The sequence below is a fragment of the Pan paniscus genome, chromosome 7, assembly GCF_029289425.2.
Source record: "Pan paniscus chromosome 7, NHGRI_mPanPan1-v2.0_pri, whole genome shotgun sequence".
Lineage (NCBI taxonomy): Eukaryota > Metazoa > Chordata > Mammalia > Primates > Hominidae > Pan > Pan paniscus.
The window spans coordinates 77456697-77481082 of NC_073256.2; positions in this window are offsets into that span (position 1 = coordinate 77456697).

Consider the following 24386-nt stretch of genomic DNA (forward strand, 5'->3'; position numbering starts at 1 on the left):
TTCAATAAAGTCTGTAAGCTTTATCATGTGCAACCACTGAAATCTCTCCTTGGTTAACTTAGTGGTCAGCCAATAATTGGGCAGAAGGTTGGTTAAGTGCTTTGAACTAATAAGTGTCCTATCCTTTCCAAAGGGTTTCTCAGTGAGTGTGTGTGTGTGCGTGCATGTATGTGTGTATGTTAGAGTATGCCTCAAATGGAAGTTGACAGCTTTAACTTAGCCTTCACTCCTGTTTTCAAAGACCCTAAGGGTCAGTGAAAAGTGATATATTAAGTCAGTCTTAGGTCTTTCCTGAAAATACACATAGCCTCACACATGCATGTGACTTTCTAGATCTCCCTGAATATGTCAGAGCTTTTCCAAGAACTTTGTGGACATCTTGTCCCCAAGACCTCGTTTATGTTTTTGTTTTTGTTGTTGTTGGCCCACCTTTTAAAAATCTTACTTTTTTTGTTTTAATTTTTGAATAACTTTTATGTAATAAAAACTGAAAAATACTCTTTTGTTGAGTGTTTTTCCTAGACAGAAGCTACTCAGATAATGTGCTGATATTTTCATAGACATATTTACTCACATTTTGTATGTATAGATGATTAAAAATCTTATAAATATTTAGCCTTTTACTTGTCCTTCTCTACTGACAGGTCTTTGGAGACAGGAATTATATCTTGTTTACCATTCTGTGTACAATAAACTAGCACGTTGGTTGACACATGTTATTCAGTCAATAAATACATAGAAGCAAATTTTAGCAGAAGAATTTATTGAAGCAAATATTATGATTGATTTTCTTTTAAAGAAATGCCTAAACATCTTAATACTTTCATACTTGGTGATAACTGCAATGTGAGATAAAATGCTTTTGTCATTTGTGTAAAAAACCCATCTGAGTGGCTGTGTGCGGTGGCTCATGCCTATAATCCCAGCTCTTTAGGAGGCCGAGGTGGGTGGATCATTTGAGGTCAGGAGTTCAAAACCAGTCTAGCCAACATGGTGAAACCAGATCTCTACGAAACATACAAAAATTAGTCAGGTGTGGTGGTGCATGCCTGTAATCCCAGCTACTCAGGAAGCTGAGGCAGGAGAATTGCCTGAACCTGGGAGGCGGAGGTTTCAGTGAGCCGAGATTCCATCACTGCACTCCAGCCTGGGTGATGGAGTGAGACTCCGTCTCAAAACAAAACAAACAAACAAACAAACAAACAAACAAACGCCATCTGAGCTAAAATATTCAATAGTGTGTGTGATATTTCAAACAACTTCTGACACGTTCCATAGAAGTTCTCATGTTTCAGCATGCATTGTTTTCATGAGATATTTCTGTGTACCATGGAAGAAACTCCTCCCTAGCCAGCATCAAGCAGCTCAGTTGCTAACTGAAAATCTTTAATTGTCAGAGGAGGAAGATGTTTACAAGACTAACCTGTCACTAATCTGGTATACAAAAATTCACCGGTTGCTTCTGTCAAGCATTCTATTGATGCCTTCAATAGAAATGTTTTGAAATTTGCATATTATGTTTTGTCATTTTCAGATAGAAAATCCATGTGTGGAAAATAATACTTAACATTATTACTGTATTTTGTATATGTCTAATGATGCTTTTCAAATGAAATCAATAGGTATTTAAAATCATCTTTTCTTTTTTAACCTCCAAATTTACTTTCAATTGAATTCAAAATTTGCATCTGTGTTATTTTAATTATGTATATAAAAGAATTTACAAATTAGCTTGTGCACCAGCCTAAGAAAAATGTAATGTAAAGTTCTATACTTTTCTTTTTATGAAGTGACTGCTTTAACTTTACAGGAATTAAAAATTTGCAAGGGAGGCATTTGTTTTTATGGAAAACTGTAGGAAGATATACTTTCTTTGTTGCTGATATGATTGAATGATATTTTTGAGTCCAATTTCTGATTAATAGAAAATGAATACACCAATATATACAATGTCAAGAAGCGAAACATCTCATTTAGATACATTACAGAAGTAATTGGTCCTATTTTAATGAATTTATCATGAAGAAATCTGAATTATCTAAATGTTCTCCACTCCCTCAAAATCTTCTTGGCTTAAAAAATTCAAGTCATAGAACTTCTATAATATGACTAACATTCAGAGTAATTTTATATTAATCATATAAGATATAAACCAGAATGTCCTCCAAGCATATATAGTGTGTGGTGCTTGGAGCCAGAGATATTGTAAAATAAGAGAAGAAATTCAGTCGTAGGACTGACCCTTTGCTCCATCAAATATAAACCATAATTTCAGCAGTCTGATAATTAGCATTCTTTTCTGGATGAGACTTTATGCCATTATCAATATAGAGTACCTTGATAACAACTTGTAGCACTTAAAGTAGATGAATATTTAAGTAGAAAAAATAATAAGTTGTTTAATCTTATTAGAAATACCAGTTTGCTGGGTCTGTTAGCTAATGCCTATAATCCCAGCACTTTGAGAGGCTGAGGTGGGAGGATTGCTTGAGCACAGAAGTTTGACAACAGCCTGGGCAACAAAGGGAGACACCAGCTCCAAAAAAAAAAAAAATTAGCCAGGTGTGGTGGTTCATGCTTGTGGTCCCAGCTACTCAGGAAGCTGAGGTAGGAGGATAGCTTGAGTCCACGAAGTCAAGGCTGCAGTAAGCCATGATCATGCCATTGCATTCCAGCCTGAGCAACAGTGAGACCCTGTCAAAAAAATAAAAATACATAAAGAAAAAAGAAGAAAGAAAATTGATTGGAGGCTTATTATTTATTTAATTTTTAATTGATTGTTATATCATTACATAATCCCAGCATGATTAGCAAAAGCAACTGAGAAAATATCCTGTGAAAGAAAAAGAAGTTAATTCTCAGTGTTTTAACTTAATAAATGATATGATCAATTCATTAGAAAATATGTGGAACAGAGCATTGATTTACTTATTTTTTGCCAGCTCTCTCATTTAATGGCTTCTGTGGTGAAAGTTAAGCTTCTCAACAGCAAAGAGACTACAGACATAGATGTTGGGCACATACACTTGAGAATCCTAGTACTTGGGTTTAAAACCCAGCTTGTCTACTGACTAGCTGTGTAACCTTGGGCAAGATGACTCAACTTAACTTTTTTATTCTCAGTTTCTTTTTCTGTAAACTGGGGATAATATTCACTACCTCAGATTGTCGGTATGAAGGTTAAATGAAAAGAATATGTCAATCATTTTGAACAGTGCCTGGCATATTATAAGTACTATATGTGTTTGTCAATATTACTATTATTATATTATTTTACAGGACAGAACACATTAGAAATTTTAAGAATAATCTATTAGTTGTCATAGCTAAATAATATATTTATATATTGCTTTTACTTTAATTATCTATTCACCATTAATTTAAAAATAGATACCATTTTTACTTCTTCTGAGCTTTTTGTAGAATGGAGGCATCTGGGACATTTTCACCAAATCATTCATCAGAAGGTCCATTACCATTAGTTGAACTAATGGCTACTTGCACCATTAGCTTAAATCAACTAACAGGCAGCAGCAATTTCCTCAGTATTTTTTTATAAGTGACTTTTTTGTCTGCTTGGACACTTATTTGGGTTTAAATGTAAAAAAATCATTAAGGATTTATTTCTCTACTTATACATTATAAGAAATCTTGACAAATACCAATATTCTAGCTCATTTCCTGCTCCAAATTCAGTGTGTATCTTTTAAAAGCTTTTACTTAAAGAACAGAGGGAGGAAAACTAAATTACTGGAGGTCAGGGCAGATGGAGCGTACATATGGACTGTTTTTCTAACTGTAGTAAAGTTCTAGATTTTTAAAAATTTTTTAAATTCCTAAAAATTTCCACCCTGTTGCTGACCAATACTTTTATTAAATACAATAGAATTGAACTTCTAACAAAGGTGATCATGCGAGTAGATGACATAGTAATGTCAAATTGCCATAAAAATTTCTAAGCTTCTACTTTTAAATTCCATATCTTGAAATGCACTGGTAACAAATACTTTGTGCAATGGTACCTTGGATAGCACTAATATAGAGCACATTAAGATGGAACTATTTCCAAGGATTACTTTAGGACACTGCTTTCTTAGGTAATTGGTAACAAATTTCCACCATCCTCCACAGAAGTGGCTTTATATAATTACTTATTACTCATTCAGTATTTAAATTCTAATTTGAAACTTTAGTATAGTAACAGAAAACAATTCAGGATTTGCCTGCGTACTAGGATGGGGGGATATTGACTAGAAAGAGTCATAAGTAACTTTCTGGGGTACTGAAAATGTTCCATACCTTCTTTGTGTTGGTGGATTCACTGATATATACATTTTTAAAACTTTTTGAATTATATGCTTAAAATGAAGGCCCTTTATTGAATGTAAATTGTATCTCACTAAAGTTGGTTTAACAATACAGGTTTTAGAAAGTATGTTGTTTACTTTGTGAGGAATGAAGAAATTGAGGAATAGACCTAGTTCTTTCCTTACTTCCAAGATAAAGTATTGTGGACATACCTCTTTCTCATTTTGCTTCTTACCATAACCCTGTTGTCACTCACCATGCGTCAGGTGGCACTGCCTGGTGACAAGAACCCCATGGGGTTGGAAACTTCTGCATGTGATAAAAGTGGCTGTTGTGCTCATTGCGTCATCTTTCTTGGCCTGAAGAAAGGTACCTTTCCATTTTCACAGAAGCTATATCTTTAAAATAAAAAGATCCTAAGTTTTTTCACAAGAAAATTTGAACTCCTTTTAGAACATATTTTATTGTTGTTTGAAGGTGAAGTAAATTTGGGTTCTTCTCAAAGAGTATTTTTAAATTAAAATTTTAAAACACCCAAATAAAATTTTAACAAATTACACAAAACATAAATATTTTTGGGGGAGGAGTAACCATGCATCAAAATATGGAAACTTGAGATTGATCTACTAAGAAAATCACAGAATAAACATACAAAGTTTCTCCATAGTTTTTATATTACAGACACATTCATGATTTTGTTACTGGCAAAAAGCTATTATATATCCAAGTTAACAATACTGATTGGTTACTCAGCATAGGCGAAGAAAAAATTTTTCTCTACCATAATCACAAAGCATTTTAAGCAAGTTTCTTCTATCATAATAGCATACTATACTATGCATTGAATGAGCAGTAAAAGTCTTTTAACAAACGAATATATTGCGGGCTACCTAAAACCTCAGACTATATGGCGAGGTGATTTTTCTTCTAAATAGCATATAAGAGTGCTCATTTTAAGTTGCCCAAATTTCCTATCTTTCTGTCTCTGTCTATCTAACTATCTATACATCTATCTTTCTATCTTCCTGTCACCTATATAGGCATAGGAGAATTATTTTCTTTATTTTGCCCTAGTTTCAATAATTGAGTTTTGAATTTAAAATAATATTTGCTTTTTTCCTGTTTATTACATAGAAAAGTATGAGAAAAATTAATATTACTCTTAATTCATAATACAGAGATAATCAGTATTAATATTATACTATATATCCTTTATTTTTTTCCCCCCAATGACCACATATGTAAATAGCAAACTTGAGGTCTGACTTTCTTTAGCCAGAAAACCAAATTTATTATTTGATATGGCTTGGCTGCATTCCCACCCAAATCTCACCTTGAATTGTAATAATCCCCACATGTCAAGGGCAGGGCCAGATGGAGATAATTTAATCATAGGAGACATTTCCCCAATACTGTTCTCATGGTAGTGAATAACTCTCACGAGATCTGATGGTTTTATAAATGAGAGTTCCCCTGCACAAGCTCTCTTGCCTGCCACCATGTAAGACATCCCTTTTCTTCTCCTTTGCCTTCCGCCATGATTGTGAGGCTTCCCCAGCTATGTGGAACTGTGAGTCCTTTAAACCTCTTTTATTTATAAATTACCCAGTTTGGGGTATGTCTTTATTAGCAGTGTGAGAACAGACTAATACATTATTATATATCAGGGTTTCAGATAATGGAGAAGCCTTGAATAGAGGACAAGAACCCAGGGAGCTCTGGAGGACTAAACAACATGCTCTTCAGCCTTGTTCACATAGCAGATGTCAGCTTATGAATCAGATTCCCAACTGTTGCCTCCTCCTTCAGTCACTTTAATTGCAGCCAAAGAATACAATTTTCTGTAAGCCAGAGAGAGAGACGGAATCAGCAATTCTGGCTTCCACAATGGGAGGCTATACTTCTTTCCCTGGACTGTCATGGTGGAGAATTCCCCAGAGGAGTTTGTGATGCTGGAGGAAGTGGGTGGTTGAGTGATAGATAGCTAGAAACTTACCAGTGACCACTGTGGGCCTCACATTTGCCCATCCAACATCCATACACACCATCTTAATATATTCATACATTAAAACTTATCTCCACCTAGCAGAGTGAGACATCTCTCACACAACTAACAGGAAATGATCCAAAGTCGAGTTGGTTCCTACAGGCAGATCTGAATAATCCCAGGATAATTATATGCAAAACTGCAAAGTTAGCTACCCACAAGTTATGTATATTGAAAGACTGAAAAAAGAAGAGAGAAATGATTAATAACAATATAGTCATGACATAAAAAGGAGGGAATATAAGAGGAGGGTGTAGTTTCTGCTTCTACAATTTATCACAAGGCTTTTGCTGCTAGTTTTTATGTCCTTTCTTTACTATTCATTCACTGTTCCTCTTGCCTTCAGTCTTCACCTCCGCTAGTCTATATGGGTTTTTTCATAATGGAGTGACCCAAACATTCATTCCTGAGGTATCTGCATTCATGCGGATTACACTCACGTAGGACTGCCCATGCCTCCTACTCAATTATGTGTTTAAACCTGGCAGTACAATGAGGCATCCCAGGATTCCCCTGGTTTCTCTTCTCCCTGTGCTCAGTGTGCAATAATCACTGTACCTTTTCCCCCTTTATACTCAGAATTTTACTCAATTGCTGACCCCTCCCATACTTGTTTTTTCAGTGGCATAAGGATCTTAACACGGTCAAGTGTCAATGGCAGCTCCATCTTCTTGTTTGGTGGAACTATGTGGTGTGCTTGGTAGAAGTCTCTCTCCATTGGATATTTTGACAGAGTGGGTTTTCAAAAGCGGTCACATAAATATATCCCCTCCCCCATGCTCATTTTATTTTGTAACTTTGATAGTCCTCTATCAATATGTGGGGGTCTGTGTTCCCTTCCCTTGAATCTTAAAGGGCCATGACTCCCAGGGAAGTAACACTGTGTGACTTCTCAGTCTTGGATATGAAAGGCAATACAGCTTCCATCTGGCTTTCTCTCTTTCTCAAGACATGCTTGGAAGAGGCACATGTAATGCTTGGCTTGATAAAAGAGGCCCAGCTATTCTGAAGCCACCATGCAGGAGTGATCTTGTAGAGAGAGCACAGAGCTAGAAATGCTCAAGGAGTTCCAGCTACTCCAGTCCTCAGCTATTTGGGTCTTCCCAGTTGAGAGTTCAGATGTGTGAGTGAGTGGGCCTTCAGATGATTTCAGTGCTTAGCCTTTGGGCCTCTTCAGCTGTTGCTATTCCTGAGAAGCCCAGTCTAAACAGCACATTCATGAGAAAAGTAAATGTTCTTGATTTGCAAAGCCAATATATACTGGGGAAGGATTTATATGGAGAAATAGATAACCCAAGTAGATATTATAATCGCTAAACCAGCAGAGCCCAGAGTTTCTGGGATGGAAGGCAAACATTTTGTGAAAGCGTGATTAGATGCAATTGCTAGTGGTACGACCTCCACTTCCACCCCTTGGCTCCTGAACCTGGATATTCTAGATATGGGAGAAAGCATTATATTACCATATTATGTTCACTGGTTCAGATAATTTTCTATACCCTGTGAGAGAGAACCAAACATTTAAAACTAGAGCTAGCATTGTGACTAAGAACTTGATAGATCATTACAGGGTTGTACAAAGCCAGCTACTTCTGGAGAATGAAGGTGCATATGAATTCCACATGTGTTAGTTCATGCCATATTTCTATCATTGTAAAGTGAAGTTCTTAGAAGCAATGCTGTGGCCAGTACTGTACTTCTGTATCAGATACTTGTTATTCTGCAGATGCTGGTGTTGGCTCTGTTGTGAGAGGTGTGGAGAACAAATCTAAACCCAGAATAAGTGTTTATTCCATTTATTGCCAGTGACTGCCTATTTCATGGTGGAAAGAGTCCAATGTAAACAATTGCCAAGCAGCTGCTTAGTTACCTTGAAGCATGAGATCTTATCAAGAGTTCAAGGTTAGTCACTACTTCTGGTAAGCTGTATATTTGGCAGAGGCTCTGGTCAGATAAGCAAGATATGGATCCATTTATGTCCTCTGTTCTTCTGCCCATGGCCACTGCTTTCATGAGTCTGTTGAATAAACAGGTGAGGTGGGGAGGAATATTGAAGAAGAAATTAATAGAAATAATAGTTTTGTCCACTTGATTCATGAAAGCCTTCTATATAGTAGTGGTCTTTTGGCAGGCATTCATATGAGACACAAATATTCTCACACTCTCACAACTTGGTCCCATTCTGAGAGGCCTAATCACGTGCTCCTTCCCCAAACCACTTTGTCATCAATCCTCTCTTCTTGCTTTTTCCAAGCCCTTGACCATCTGGTCAAATGTTTTCCGTTTCTCATAATTTAATGTAGATATTAACAATTCATCTCTTCTAGAAAAAGTGGACATTGAGGTGTGCTGTTCAAAGTTCTGCTCAGTGAAAGTGTTTCACTTCATCATTGTCCTCTAAGCCCACCCTGAGAGGCCCGTACCACTGCACAGCTCTCCTCTGGCCTGTATCAGTATAGGAGGCAGACCTAACTGTAAATTAAATTTAAGTTTCTTCAGGTGAAAGCAAAATGTTTAAAAATGTTTATATTTAGTGCAAAAGAGAAGCTAATATTTTCAGGATAAACAGCTATATGCCAAGTACTAGAGTCTGTGTAGATTACTTCAATGAGATAAAATCTGAAATAGCAGCTTTCATTTGTGTCATCATCTGATTAAGTTTAGGACAATTCACTGTCATTCTCAAAAACCCATTTATCTTTGGTGTACTGCACTGGAAAATTAAATGGAAATGAGATAAATTACCACCCTGGTATTATTGAAGTTTTAATGATGTCCCTATCCCTGTGATTTTTCTGGGAATGTGAGAGTTTTTGATGTACTTTTAGTGGGAATGAGAATTTCAAGGGCTTCCACTTGACCTTTTCTACCACAATACCTATTGATGAAGGAGTCAATGTGGGAATTCTGACAACTTTTACAGATATCCTTTCAAAATATATTACACAATGGGGTTTAACTGCAGAGTTCTTCCCAAAGAGTACCCAGTCTCCTCTTTATTCAAGGGCCTCTTTGTTTATGAATTAATTAAAGCCTAAGGATTGAATGAGGACTACAATTCTCTATTGTGGTTGCTGTAGACTGAATTCTGCTTGCCAGATCTGTTTTTTTTTTTTTTTTTTTTTTTTCTATACAAATAAAGCAGGACCTTATTGGGCTGCTTATCTCTGTTGGCTCCAGAAAATCCCTGTTTTGTGATGGATATTACTGTGCTCAGACCATGTGATTACCATGTGGCTACCTGGTTCTTATCAGGATAACCATGCCCACTTTGCTTTTACTTAAATGCTGCTACTTGACTTTTGATAGCCTAAAGTCCTTGAATTTATTTATTTATTATTTTTTATTTTTGAGACAGTGTCTCACTTTGTTGCCCAGGCTGGAATGCAGTGGCATGATCATGGCTAACTGTAGCCTCGACCCCCCGGGCTCAAGCAGTCTTCCCCCCTCAGCTTCCTGAGCAGCTGGGACTACAGATGTGCACCACCATGCCTGGCTATTTAATTTATTTATTTATTAGAGATAGGGTTGTGCTACGTTGCCCAGCTGGTCTCAAACTCTTGGGCTCAAGCGATCCTCTCATCTCAGTCTCTCAAAGTGCTAGGATTACAGATGTGAACCACTGCACCCGGCTTTCTATACTCTTCATGTCAGCAGGAATGCAGCCACCTAAAGCCTTACCCTAAAAAGAACTTGATTTGGGGGGACCATAGGTGATTAATTAGTTTTGTAGCTACTTTGTAAAGTCCTGCATTCCCACCTGGGGTTATTATTGAGAATTTCATTGCTTTCTGCTTTACCTTAGACAGGTGACTAGATTCAAATTCTCCATATTCCCTTTGGAGCCTGTTACCTATACCTCACTTTTTGGAAATAATTTCTGTATCAGGTAGGATTTTTGGATGCAATTAGCAAAAATAATCTCTTAGCAAAAAGAGGGATATATTAAAATGTTATTGGAACTTGCAAAATTGATGGGGGCTAGACCATAGGCTTAAAGGGCATGCTGGGATCAGGAAGTTCAGAGGGCTGGGCAGGAGAGGTGACAATATTTTAAGACAGGGGCAGGGCGGCCAGAGTCCACTGTGGTTCACAGTGTGAGAAGTAGGTCTACTCTTAGAAGTGATTATTCTTAGCATGTATTTACTTCTTTTGATCCTGGCAGACTTCTAAACACAAACAGACTTCTCAGCAAACAAACTTACATGTACACATATCCTTCAAAATATTTGAAGAGTTTAGTTTAATTAAAAGTCGTTTCCACTACCTCTAAAAACAGTTTTTATATTCAAAATATCCATCCTACTAGACAAACACACAAGAGAGGAAAGACATTAAAAATTTTCCCATTTCCAAGCATGAATGTCTTTGGGCCATTTATCAAAGTTCCCAAAGAAAGAATTGCATGTAATTGAGACAATAAATACATAGACATATGATAAAACAATCAACCTGAACATTCATGGTTCAACGTATCCTAGAATACCCAAGGGACAACATCTTGGTTCAGAATTAGATAAATTAATTAGGACAAATGTTCTTATTAATTCAGAAACAAAATGGTTTATTTGAAGATTTAAAATCAGACAAACACTTTTGGAAAAACATCTATGAGCTGACTGAACTCGGCATCCAATGAAGAGAATAAATATTTGAATTAAGAGTGTTTTAAGAATTCAGATTGTGATGGCCCGGTGTGGTGGCTTATGCCTGTAATTGCCGCACTTTGGGAGGCTGAGGCGGGTGGATCACCTGAAGTCAGGAGTTCGAAACCAGCCTGGCCAACATGGTGGAACCCCATCTTTATTAAAAATACAAAAAATTAGCTGGGCATGGTGGTGCTTGCCTGTAATCCCAGCTACTCAGGAGGCTGAGACACGAGAATCGCTTGAACTTGGGAGGCAGAGGTTGCAGTGAGTGCAGATATCAACATTGCACTCCAGCCTGGGCAGCAAGAGCAAAACTCCATCTTAAAAATAAATAAATAAATAAACGGGAATTCAGATTGTGGCAATTAAATGGAGGATGGTATGAAGTACAAAGAAGCAAAGAGACTGAAAGTCATAGATGCCACTTATCTTATGGGGAAAAAATAAACAAAAACCCTAAACAAACAAACATGCAAGAACAATAGGCTTCATTTTCTTTCTCTATTTTTGAAACCATGGAAAAAATATAGCCTAGTGGTTGATAATTTCACGTGGTGTGATGTTCCATGTAAACCCTCAGAGGGCTTCCAATTGCAAAAAGAGATTATCCACAAGCAGAGAAAATGGTGAAGAAAACTTAATTGGCTGAATTGTAAAGATCCCTCTCTCAAAAAGGAAAGCCTTAGGCCAGGTGCAGTGGCTCGCATCTGTAATCCTAGCATTTGGGAGGCAGAGGGAGGAGGATGGCTTGAAGCTAGGAGTTTGAGATCAGCCCGGGCAACATAGAGAGACCGTGTCTCTAAATAATTATAATAATAATAATAATAATAATAATAAGCCGGATGTGGTGACAGGTGCATGCAGTCCCAGCTACATGGAAGGCTGATGCAGGGGGATAGCTCAAGCCCAGGGATTTGAAGCTGCAGTGAGTTATGTTAACACCACTGTGATCATAGTTGTTGCCCAGGCTAGAGGTTTAAGCTGTCTTAAACCTCAGCTTCCTCTAACCTGGGCTACAGAATGAGATACTGTCTTAAAAAAAAAAAAAAAAAAAAAGAGAGACAGCCTTGTAAACTGTAGTTAGGGCAGACAATTACTGAGTGATTGCTTCAGTTCACCATAAGGGAAGCAAAAATGTGTGATTTTGATTGGGCTAAGAAAGAAAGAATTCTGTGCCTGTCTCTGTCTCTTTCACTTTGCTTAGGTAACATTTATTTGTCCTCACAGCCTCAGGGAGGGGAGACCACCTGTTTCTTGCTCCCAGCGGGTGGTCATGTCGAAAAGGCTGTTGGTCCTGGTGATGGTGGTGATGCTGCCCAGAGTGGTGGTCGGGTAGTGCTGGAAGGATTTGAAAACCCAAAGATTATCTTCACATGCTTGTAGAACAGATTTGAGGCCAGTGTAGCCAGAGAGAAAGAAGTGGTTCCCACAAAACAATTCAGATTGTTCTCCATAGCCCTGAAAAGTCTTCCTCAGATTTACCCTCTATCAAAAGCAGAAGCTGAGTTTGAAAATATCTGTTTCATTCTCTATGTATGTTTCTGTGCTAACTATATAATTTAGTGGAGGTGAATTATTTTATTTTGGAACGCATTTTTTCTTTCTTTCTTGTTTTGAATGAAACAAAATGTCATTTCTCAAACTGCCATGTTTTTCCTTTGGGATTTTTAGATTCCACGCTTACTTGCTGTGGACACTAGGGGTCAGCAAAGAATAGATGTGTTTTCCACTAGCGCTCAAACTTAAGCTGCTGCTGTCTTACGCTGCGTAAAGATTCAAAAAAGGCCGGCGCGGTGGCTCACGCCTGTAATCCCAGCACTTTGAGAGGCCGAAGAGGGCATCATCATCTGAGGTCCGGAGTTTGAGACCAATCTGGCCAACATGGTGAAACCCCATCTCTACACACAAAAATTAGCTGGGCGTGGTGGCGTGCGCCTGTAATCTCAGCTACTCCGGAGGCTGAGGCAGGAGAATAGCTTGAACCTGGGAGGCACAGGTTGCAGTGAGCCGAGGTCGCGCCATTGCTCTCCAGCCTGGGTGACAAAAGTGAAACTCCATGTCAAAAAAAAAGAAAAATTCAAAAACAAGCCATGGTATTATGCACCATGGATATTTAGATATCTGTTTTTGATGGAGTCTTTTGAATGATCATTATTATTACTTTAACCTACATTCACTATTTGTTCATAATGAAACATCTTTCCTAAAAGCTTAAAAATTAAGGTTTTAAATAGCATACTTTTGATATTTATTCCAAAGATTTTCCTGATAATATCACACAATACAAATAATCATTTTAGGAAAGTTTAAATATAACATTCACAATCAAATGAATGATAATTAGTAATCTGCATTCTTTTAGCCTAAATAGGCAATGCACCTTTTCTTATGCTTACTGTCCCAGTTCCTTTCTCTTCCCTTCCTCTTTTTTCATATTACTTAATAATAAAAATTATAAGTACAAGAATAGCAATGATGACTTCCTACAGTCTCAGAAAACTCTTGAAAATCAAATAAAAATAAATTATAACAAGGTAGAATTAATAAAATTCTTGCTGGATTTTAGTATCCAGGTTGTGACACCCTTATAAGGATGTATTTTATGAATTGCACTTTAATAAGTTCAGCCTGCTTACTTATTCCAGTGTGCCATATGTACAACCACACACACACACACAGGAATAAATAAACACTGTGTTAAATTTTTCATTGTTCCATTGCTAGCCAAGGTGAGTTAATCCACTGCCAGTTAAATTAACTACTTGGAAATAGCAGCAGGAAAAATATTAAAAGGAAGTAAAAGCACAAAGAAGAACAACTTTTAAACAATGAAACTAAAGTTGAAACTATTCCAAAGAACATATGGGGAGGTTTCATATTCCTGTGACCCCCTATAACCGATGAGGTTAACATGGGTCAAGTTCAGGTGAAAAGAGTTTCTCTGCAGATAAAATGTACTTCTTACCTTATTTGAAAATAACTTCCAGACTGAATAAAAAAATTAAAAGCATCTTTTTCCCTTTAAAAAGTATGTGTATTTTTTCTTCATTCAATTTTATAGTTTATACATTTCTAGAGAGCAATCACTAAGTTGTTTTCTGTTTTGTCTAACATGACACTCCAAGCATGTGGATCCTTAAGAAGACTGCACTCCTCTAAAAGAGAGGATTAATAAAGGAAATATTCTTGAATTTCCAATTATATCTATTGCCCAGTGTAGTCAATCATTTTCAAATTCCAGGGTCTTTACCTGAAGAATCATTTGATAAAGAAGTGTCAAGTCACAGTGTGGAGGGAAGATGTCCTAATGAGGTTCCTGGCGTTGAGACATTCTGAGCCCAGGAGAGTTCTCCCTGTCAGTCATCTCCAGCTCGCTCTGACCCGGCATTTTGTGGACTGCAGTCCAGCTCACCCTTTGTGGAGAGGCTGTAAGCTCTCCCTGCCAGACAGCTCGGATCAATTGACCTTTAATAGTTTTTATTGTTTACTCTGCCCTTTAAAGTATCCATCATCTTTTTTTTTAAACCTCTAGTCTAAAGATCTTTCCAGACCTAGACAAATAGAATGCTTCTTTGTCTAGGAAAATGAAGACTCTTCTCAGGGTTTAGAGGTGGGGATAAAAGTCCTGGGGTGGAGAAGATCCTGGGGCTATGAACAGGGCACACATTTGTTCCTCTTTCTTTTTTCTTTCTTTCCCTTTTTTTTTTTTTTTTTTTTTGAGACAGGATTTCACTTTGTCACCCAGGCTGGAGTGCAGTGGTGTGATTTTGGCTCACTCCAACCTCTACCTCCCTAGCTCAAGCAATCCTCCCACTTCAGCCTCCCGAATTAGCAGGCCACCATGCCTGGCTAATTTTATTTATTTTGTTGTAAAGTCTCACTATATTACCCAGGCTGGTTTTGAACTCCTGGGCTCAAGCAATCCTCCCACCTCGGCCTCCCACGTTTTGAAATTACAGGTGTGAGCCACTGCACCCAGCCTTCCACCCTCCTTCTGATGCTGCTGATAGGGAAGAAAAAAACTCTCCATATTTTTGCTTTGGGACACACCTCTGTCTTTTTTTTTTATCCTAATGGCAAGCTCATAATTCTAAACTGAAGGAAAAAGATGTGTGTGTGTGTGTGTGTGTGTGTGTGTGTGTGTGTGTGTGTGTGTGCATGTGTGTGTGTGTACATGCCTGCCAAGAACACATTTTTTAGCACATTCTCCAACCATACTCATCATCCCTCCTCAATATGATAACAAGTGAGGAGCTTTTCTTTTACTCTTGTCCCTCAGCAGTTCCTTTACCATGACCTCTGAGTCTTGAGGGTCATGCTCTTCTCTCTAAATCCCTGGGGGCCTATGGCCACTGAGCTGCAGTAAAGAAGAACTCCAGCTTACAGGGAGGCAGAAATCAGAACAAAGTGCTACTTAGAATTTTTCTTCATTGCACCTTCCATAGTTAATCTTTAGGAACCTAAAACACATCAAGTGGTAATGTTCACCTCAGTGCTTTCTTTATTTTATTTTAGTTTTTAAATTTTTGAGACAGATCTCACTCTGTCCCCCAGGCTGGGGTGCAGTGTCACGATCTCGGCTCACTGCAACCTCAAAGTGCTGGGATTACAGGCATGAGCTATTGTGCCCCGCCAGTGCTGTCTTTAATATAAGTAAATATATGACAAGGGGGAATAGCAAGTATCATAAATTCTGGTCTCATTTCTGGTCTTAAACCTGAGCTTCCCTCAGAGAAGAATGAACTGGCCGGGCACAGTGGCTCAAGCCTGTAATTCCAGCACTTTGGGAGGCCGAGACAGGTGGATCACCTGAGGTCAGGAGTTCGAGACCAGCCTGCCCAACATGGCGAAACCCAGTCTCTACTAAACATACAAAAAATTAGCTGGGCGTGGCAGTGGGCGCCTGTAATCCCAGCTACTCCGGAGGCTGAGGCAGGAGAATTGCTTGAATCTGGGAGGAAGAGGTTGCAGTGAGCCGAGATGTGCCACTGCACTCCAGCCTGGGCGACAAGAGTGAAACTCCGTCTCAAAAAAAAAGAATGAACTAACCCTTCCTTCCTCCCTTCTTCCCTTCTTCCCTCCTTCCCTCCTTTCCTTCCCTCCTTCCCTCCTTCCTTCCTTCCCTCCCTCCTTTCCTTCCTTCCTTCCTTCTTTTTCTTTCTTTTTCTCTCCCTCCCTTCCTTTCTTTCTTTCTTTCTTTCTTTCTTTCTTTCTTTCTTTCTTTCTTTCTTTCTTTCTTTCTTTCTTTCTTTCTTTCTTTCTTTCTTCTTTCCTCTTGATGTCTTTGCAAAGTACACCTAATAGCACTCAGTGCATAGGTCTGAGTGTCCCAGTGTATGAATGTCTAACACATTATATCTTCTACTCATTTCATTCTGAGGGCATCCTTCATTGAAAATCTCTTTCCTCCTGTCCACTCTCCCAAATTCCCTTCTCCACTGAGCACATTTTTCATTCTGCCCCTTAGCTTAATCCTCCCTCCCCCAATTACTCCCTTTGTAAGTTCTTAGAGACTCCGAAGTTATCTTTGATGCTTGTTTCACTGGCCCGTCAAGTGTGGGGGCTGCACATAATAAACACTCCCCAGTCAGGTAGGCACCTTCAATTAAAACCTCATCTTTCATGCTAGCCAGTCCCACTTCAATAGCATCTCTTAAACAACAATCACATATCACACGTTCCAGGGCTTTCTAAAACAGGTAACAGATGCTGCTAAGATCTGGCAGGCTCCCAGAGTGTAGCTGTCAGTGGCCAAAACTTAGTTGCAAAGGTCCCGATACTCTTGGGTTCAACAATAATTTCCCTCCCGATGCTTAGATTTTAGAAAATAAATCCCCTCTGTTCTAAAGCTTTAGGTTTCTTTCCTCTCTACTATGAGGTAACAATATGGTGGAAGTAAGCAGGCTTGGCTATTGTATTGGGTTGAGTAGTGGTCCCCAGAAAGATATATCTAAGCCCTAACCTGCTGTGTCTATGAATGTGATCTTATTTGGAAATAGGATCTTTGAAGATGTAATTAGGTTAAGAATCTCAAGATGAGATTATCTCGGATTCAGGGTGGACCGTAAATCCAATGGCATGTATCATTATAAGAAGAGGAGCAGAAAGAAAGACACACAGGAGAGGCCATGTGAAGTCAGGGGCAGAGATTGGAGTGAGGAGTCTATAAGTCATGCTATTCAAAGGCTCACCAGCAACTACCAGAAGAAGCTAGGAGAGTATGGAGGAGATCCTCCCTTAGAGCTTCCAGAATGAACCAAACCTGCTGACGTCTGATTTTTGAGTTTTGGCCTGCAGAACTATGAGAGAGTCAATTTCTGTCATTTTAAGCCACTTAGTTTGTGATAATTTGTTGTGGCAGCCCTAGAAAACTAATAAAGCTATCGTAATTTCGATTAATGAAGAGATTTTCCTTCTTTTGTACTAGCTATGACCCTGACAATGGATATAGTTGTTTCTGCAGCCCAGAGTACTAAGATTGCCATGCATTACCAATGTCCTTTCCATGTCCAGTCTGGATGGGAAGGATTGCTATTCTCTGGGACCACTCTTCCTGAGACAGTGGTGTGACTCTTAGTGGCACACATGTAACCAAATTCATCAGTTAAATTTGGACATGGCAAATTTTACAAGCTGATCCGTACTGTTATTTGTGTGCACATTTTATTGGTGTAAACTGATTTTAGCTCTTTGAACAACAATATTACATATTTTGTCCTCCCCTGCCCTGTTCATAAGCCCTGATGTGGTATCTTTCAGAGAGCCAGTGCTCAGTGGGGTGTGAGATGCCAAATGACCAGACTCTCCAGGGTTCAGCAGCGTGACTATAAAGAGAAGAATGCTTTCAAAGAATTCAAAAAGGCAGGGATAGAAAAGTAAGCAAAGAGGTTAAATTTACATCACATGTTAAATCCCCTTGTGATCCTTTTAGGAAGCTGGAATTGAAGATGAAGGTGAGATGTAAAGATGAGCATTGTCACTTCTGCTTTGTTGCCCCTCCCTCTGCTTCCTCAGTTTCTCTGACTGGTCTTCAGTTGTGATCTCAGGCCTGGCTCCATTTCTTAGCTAATCCTGAGACCCATCTCTTTTATCCCATTTTCCTGTCCTTATACCTCTCTCCTTCCTCCTTCAAAATCCTTACCTCCAAATTAAGTTGAGATCTAAAGCCTGACTGAGGAGCAGTATTTTCCAGAACATGGGCTTGTTCTCTCTGCAACAGTCACATAAGTGGGTGCACCAGCGTTCACTTACGTAGGCCCAATCTCAGCCCCTACCCCATCCTCCCAGTGATCCTCATTTAGAGAAGTGGCATCTGCACAGGCCCCTGGCTGGTCTTGTTTAGAGGCTCATCCTGAGCTCTCATGCACTCATTTACCGCCTTAGTTCCTTGTTCAGCCCTTCAGTGGCCCTCACTTCATCCTGTTTCTATGCTCCAACCAGACTTGGATACCTAGAATCTTAGAGCAGTAACACCTGTTCACCTGGGTCCCTGTCTACTGGTAGCTACTTGGTTGGAAGTCCTAAAGCTGACAAACTCTAGAAATGGAACTGGGAATCCTGGGGCCCTTCGGACACCTAGGGACTTGAACTTGTCTGCACCAAGGCCAGCTTTTAAGGCCAAATTAGCTCTCTTCAGATCATCTCCAACTCCAAAAATGGAAGATCTGTGGAAGCCTGGGTTCCTCTTCTCTATGACAACACTGTATTTTTGGGCACCTTTCTTATATGTTGTCACAGCATTCCCAAGTTATAATAAGCATTTAAATATTGAAAAGGGTAAAACAGAATGATAAGACAAAGATAAAAAGTGGTTCAGGTACTGATTTATTGGGCTGTGGAACTAAGCAGGTTGTGCTTAATGTGAACATTTTGAATAATAAATAGGAAAGGTTAATCATTAGTTAATACCCCACTGAAAATAAAAAGAAGTAAGCCTTAATAGCTGTGGTCAAATACTACTATTCAATAAGAAATGCTAAAGACGATATGGAAGTGTGGTTTTAGGACATAAAAGGGAAGTGTACATTATTCTTGGCTCACTCACCCTGTGTGTGGGTGATGTTAAAAGAAAACAATGCCAAATGAAATCTAAAGGGAATTGAAGTAATAAAGCATCACCAGGTGCACTCTACTTATCCTCACGGAAACTCTAACCAACAGGCGTATGAAGAAAGCAAGTTTGTAATGGCCTTGCAAAATAAGAATTCAGTATTAAAGTCCTCAGAGAAAGGATGCTATGAAAAGATTTATATTAATAAATCCAAGAAGATGAGTAAAAAAGTATAGAGAAGGAAAAACCTTCTTCAGCTCCACCATTCTAAGTTTAGGAACCAAACACAGCTATTTGAGAGGGTCTTTGGGCTAAGGGAGGGAGTAATTTTATTGGGAAGTGAGAAGCCTTTATAATGGAAATGTCTTAACAGGGCTTGGTACTTCTTAGCATATTTACAAGACTCAAAATTGTCTGGTTTACCTTTACCAACATTATCTTCGGATATTTATGAACCTGTTGTTAAAATCATGGCTCAGTAATGGGAATCGCTTGACGAACTGAATCCCAATGGAAGGTTGTCTTACTTAAGACAGAAAATTAGCATGGAAGGTAGAGGCTTCGATATCAAGAAGTTAAACAGATGTAAGAGAAATTACTCTGAAGAAAATAAATAGAAAATAGAATGAGACAGACTGTCTTGCAAAATGCTGGAGGGAAGGGAAATTGGTAGAAAATTTTCCAGTCAGTTGTTTTGTAAAATACATAGAATCTAAAAAAAACATTTCACCTACTAATTCTATTTTCCCAATTCTATTTTCTCTACTCTATCTAATTTTCTTAGTATAATATAATTCAAACAATTATTTAACTGAAAATAATACAGATAAGTATCATCTTTCACTGTACTGTTTTAATAAAAATCACCAAAAATAAGAGGTACTAGAGGGCATAATGCTTGCACAAATAAACATTCATCGTGTTAAAATAATTATTTAGGAAACAAAACTTTGGAAATGTTTAGATATTGGTTGTTGTCCCTAAGTGGTGTGCCCTTATGTGAGGATTTGAAATATTTAGACTTGGTTCATTTTAATACTGAACAAAATTAAATCAACCAGCTAGTAAAGTACGGCCAGATCTTGTACACTTTTCAGCTCGCAATATTTCCATTCACAGTGTGAATGATGCCTGTATCAATTAGTGTTCAACCAGAGAAAAAGAACCAGTGGGAGATATATAAACAGATTTATTTCAAATGACTGGCTTACACAATTGTGGGGTTAGTTGGACAAGTCTGAAGTCTGCAGGGCAAGCCCTCATGAAGGGCAGGCTGGACCTCTTGGGCATGAATTGAATGGCTGCCCACTGGCAGAATTTCTTCTCCTTCTGGAAAGCCTCAACTCTGCCCTGAAGGCCTTTCAATCACATTTAATCAGTCCCACCCAGGTTTTCTACACTTGATCTTAGCCAAAAGGCCGAGAAGCAATCTATCCAGGTTTTCTAAGTCAAGTTTGCTTGCGTAAAGTCAACTGACTACGGACTTTTACTACATCTACAAAATTCTTCAATGACAGCAACACTCTAGATTAAGTTTGATTGAATAACTAGGGATTAGCACAAAAACTGTCCATCATAGTTCACTATGGGTCAATTTGGCATTTAAACACATGTCCTTAGTTTATACACAATCTCCAAATACAGACAATAACACGAACATACTTCTGCTGTCTGTGGCAAAACTATCCCATATGCAACCAAAAACATGCTCACCCTTTCCCCAGAAGACAATGCAAAGTCCTCGGGTGATGTTCACTCTTCTGTAATATAAAGTTAGTTACCATTCTTATGTCTTATATTAGATAACAAGTGAATAAGAGGAAAGCAAATATATTTAGTTCACAACAACTAAACAAATATTTAGTTCAAAACAAACATTCACAAAAAATAAGGAAAATACTCATAACTATTATAGTCTTCGTTTCTGCAACTGATCGTATGGTCCCAGCTGATATTGATAACTACACTATAATACTATATTTTCCCACACCCATTCAATATTCCCTTTGCCCTCAACAAGAATCTTAGCTGGTCATGGTTTTGTGCCAGAGGGGGTGATTCTACCTTCATTCCTAAAGGGTTTGGGTCATTAGAAATCTTACCTAAATTGACTTCTGTTACTTTTCCATAGACATTAACTACAAGACATGCTAGTACTATGAGTTTCCCCAAGGACCCTTTTGTGTTCTAGAGATATTCTTCATTACCTCCACTGTGTACTAGAAGCCCATTTTTTCCTTGGTTATCATGGCCAAACTGTAATAAATATAGTAACCTCATTCTTTTATTGTTCTTTCAGAGGCATGAGTAATCCAAACTGTTGGTGTGGCAGTCTCAACTTCTAGTTCAGTGGGATCATGTTTTGTCTTCTGGTAGAACCGTTTATTCCTTAAAAACTAGAATCTCTAGACTAGCAAAACTGAAGGTCTTAGAGATGTTTTTAAAATTTGCTGGTAAAACACTAGGGCTAATAGTAAGTGGAACCACTCCCATTTTCCTGCCTTCAATTTTGGTTATTTGAATTATGACTATGGTAGTAATAGCAGCATATATTGAACATTAATTTAGAGTACATACAGCATCCTGGAGGATGCCATAGTCCCTGCCCCAGTTTTTCAATTTATTTCCACCCAACTATTATTGTAACTGAGTCTTCACCATGTTATTTCATCATTCTATCAAGCTAGCTGCTTCAGAATGGCAGGGAATATGATCATTCTGTAAGCTCATAGTTTTGGCAGAAACATTGCATTCAGGAAAGGCAAATCCATATCCAGACTAAGTGTCTATTTCTTTAAGAAAAAACCACCACCTGTATCATGGTGGAAGTGGTCCAATGTAATTAAGTTGCCACTAGGTTACCTGGATGATTACCTTAACGAATGAGTCCATATAAAGCACTCAGTGTTGGTCTCTTCTGCTGGTAGACTGGGCACTCAACAGTGGCCATAGCAAGGTTGCCCTTAGTGAGTAGACATAGTGCTGAGCCCATGCATGGGTAAGCCCATGCGTAACTGTCACCATTGGGTAATGACAAGAATGGCTGGGAAATGAAGCTGACTGGTATTGACGGGATGGATCATTCTATTCACTTGATTAATAAAACCCTCCTCTAGTGAAGCAACCGGTGGTAGGCCTTTACATAAGACATAGATATCTTCAGATTTGGTGCCCACTTAGAGGGTCTCCATCCACATACCTCAGCAATTTTCCAACAATGTTTTTTCCAAGCCCCCGATCTTTCAGCCAACCCATTGGCTATAGCCTATGAATTAATATAGTCTTAAACCTCTGGCCATTTCTCCTTCTGAGTAAATAAACAACTGGGTACATTACTCAAATTTCCACCCACTGGGATGGTTTTCCTTCTCCACTGTCTTCAGGAATGTCCACAATGTGCTATAGTGCTTCAGCCATCCACTTTTGGGTAGTGTCTGCATATTGTGCAGAACCATCACTAAACCAAGCTCAAGTTTTGTCTTCCTCCGTCAACTAGTTGTAGGGAACTGGTTATAAGGCCATATCTGCAGACTAGGAGACAGAGTAAGTAGTGCAGCAAGAATTGGTGTCATGAATATTTGGCTCACTTCCTGATTAAACTTGTGCCTCCAGGGCCTACTTCAGCCTAATTTTATATATAGGACTTCCACATACAATAATGCAATATTTTTGTGCATTCCCAACTTTATGGCTTGTAGAACAGACAACATCCAATATGTGAGAGAAAGCTCTGGTCATATGGTTACTTTGTTGCCCATAGCTAAGTGTTCAGTTTAAGGCTTGGTAGCAAGCCAAAAACTGTTTCTCCAAAGGGGAGCAGTAATGCACAGAGGATTTCAGGGCTTTGCTCCAAAATATAAGGCATCCACTGTATTTCCCCGTAAGTGTGCAAAAGTCTTCAAACAATATCTCTTTCTGCTGCTGACACATCAAACACTATTGCATCTTCTGAATCATATGATCCAAGTGGCAGAGCAGTTTGCACAGCAAACTGGACCTGTTTCAGAGCCTTTTCTTTTTCTACACCTCAGTTAAAACTAGCAGTTTTTCAAGTCACCCAGTAAATGCTGGAGTACCATACCCAAATAAAGAATATGTTGTCTCCAAAATTTAAAGAGGCCTTATAAGCGTTGTGCTTCTTTTGCAGTTGCAGGAGAAGCCAGATGAAACAACTTATCCTTCATCTTAGAAGGGATAACTTGCCCTGCTGTACACCACTAGACCCCCAGAAATTTCACTGAAGTAGAAGGCCGTGGCATTTTTCTAGATTCATTTTTCATCCTTGGACATGCAATTGTCTTACAACTACGTCTACAGCAGTTGCTGTTTCCTGCTTCGCAGGTCCGATCGCCATAATACTCGTCTGTAATAGACCCGTGTGATATCTTGTAGAAGGGAAAGGCAATCAAAGTCCCCGTGGACTAAATTTTAGCTGAATTAATTTATATGGACTAAATATAAGTTTAGAGAGTTGATATACCCTAGAGGCAGGATAGTGCCTCCCGAGTTCAAGCAAGTTCAAGTGCAGGTTTATCGGTGGCCTTGCCAGCTAGACAAACTGCTTCTGCTTGTCTATGTTATCAGATATCAAGAAAAAAGCATTTGACAAATCGATGGCTGCACACCAGGTACCAAGGGATGTGTTAATTTGCTCAAGCAATTAAATCACATCTGAAACAGCAACTGCAATTTAAGTTCACTTGATTCTGTTCCTGGATAATCTGTTGTTATTCTCCAAGATCCATCTCTTTTCCACACAGGCAAATAGGCAAGTTGAGTGAGGGTGCGGTGGGAATTGTTACCTCTGCATCCTGATGTTGGCATTAATGTTTGCAATCCATCCAGAAATAAGATATTGGTTTTAATTTGCTATTTTTCAAAGTAGAGGCAGTTCTATTGGCTTCCTTTTGGTATTTTCTTACTATAATAGTTCTCACTTTAGAGGTCGGTAAACCAATATGGGAATTCTGCCAGTTGCTGACTATTTCTATCCAATTGTTTATTCTGGAACTAGAGAAGTAACTGCAGGATGGGTTTGGCGACCCACTGGGTCACTATAAGATGGATCTAAGCTAAAACTCCATTGATCTTCTGACCTCCATAAGCTCTGACACTGACTGGTGGACAAACTCATGTTTTGTCTCCAGAAATTAGTATCAATTCACAGCTGGTGTTCAGTCAGTAACTCTCCAAAAATTTCATCATTTTCTTTTCCTCATTGCACAGTCACCTTGATAACAGGCCATGAGTTCCTTTGTGGAAGGCTGAGAGAGAAAGATTAACAATATAAAGTTTTAACCGTGTACCAGGCATTCTCCTCAAAAGGACCCAG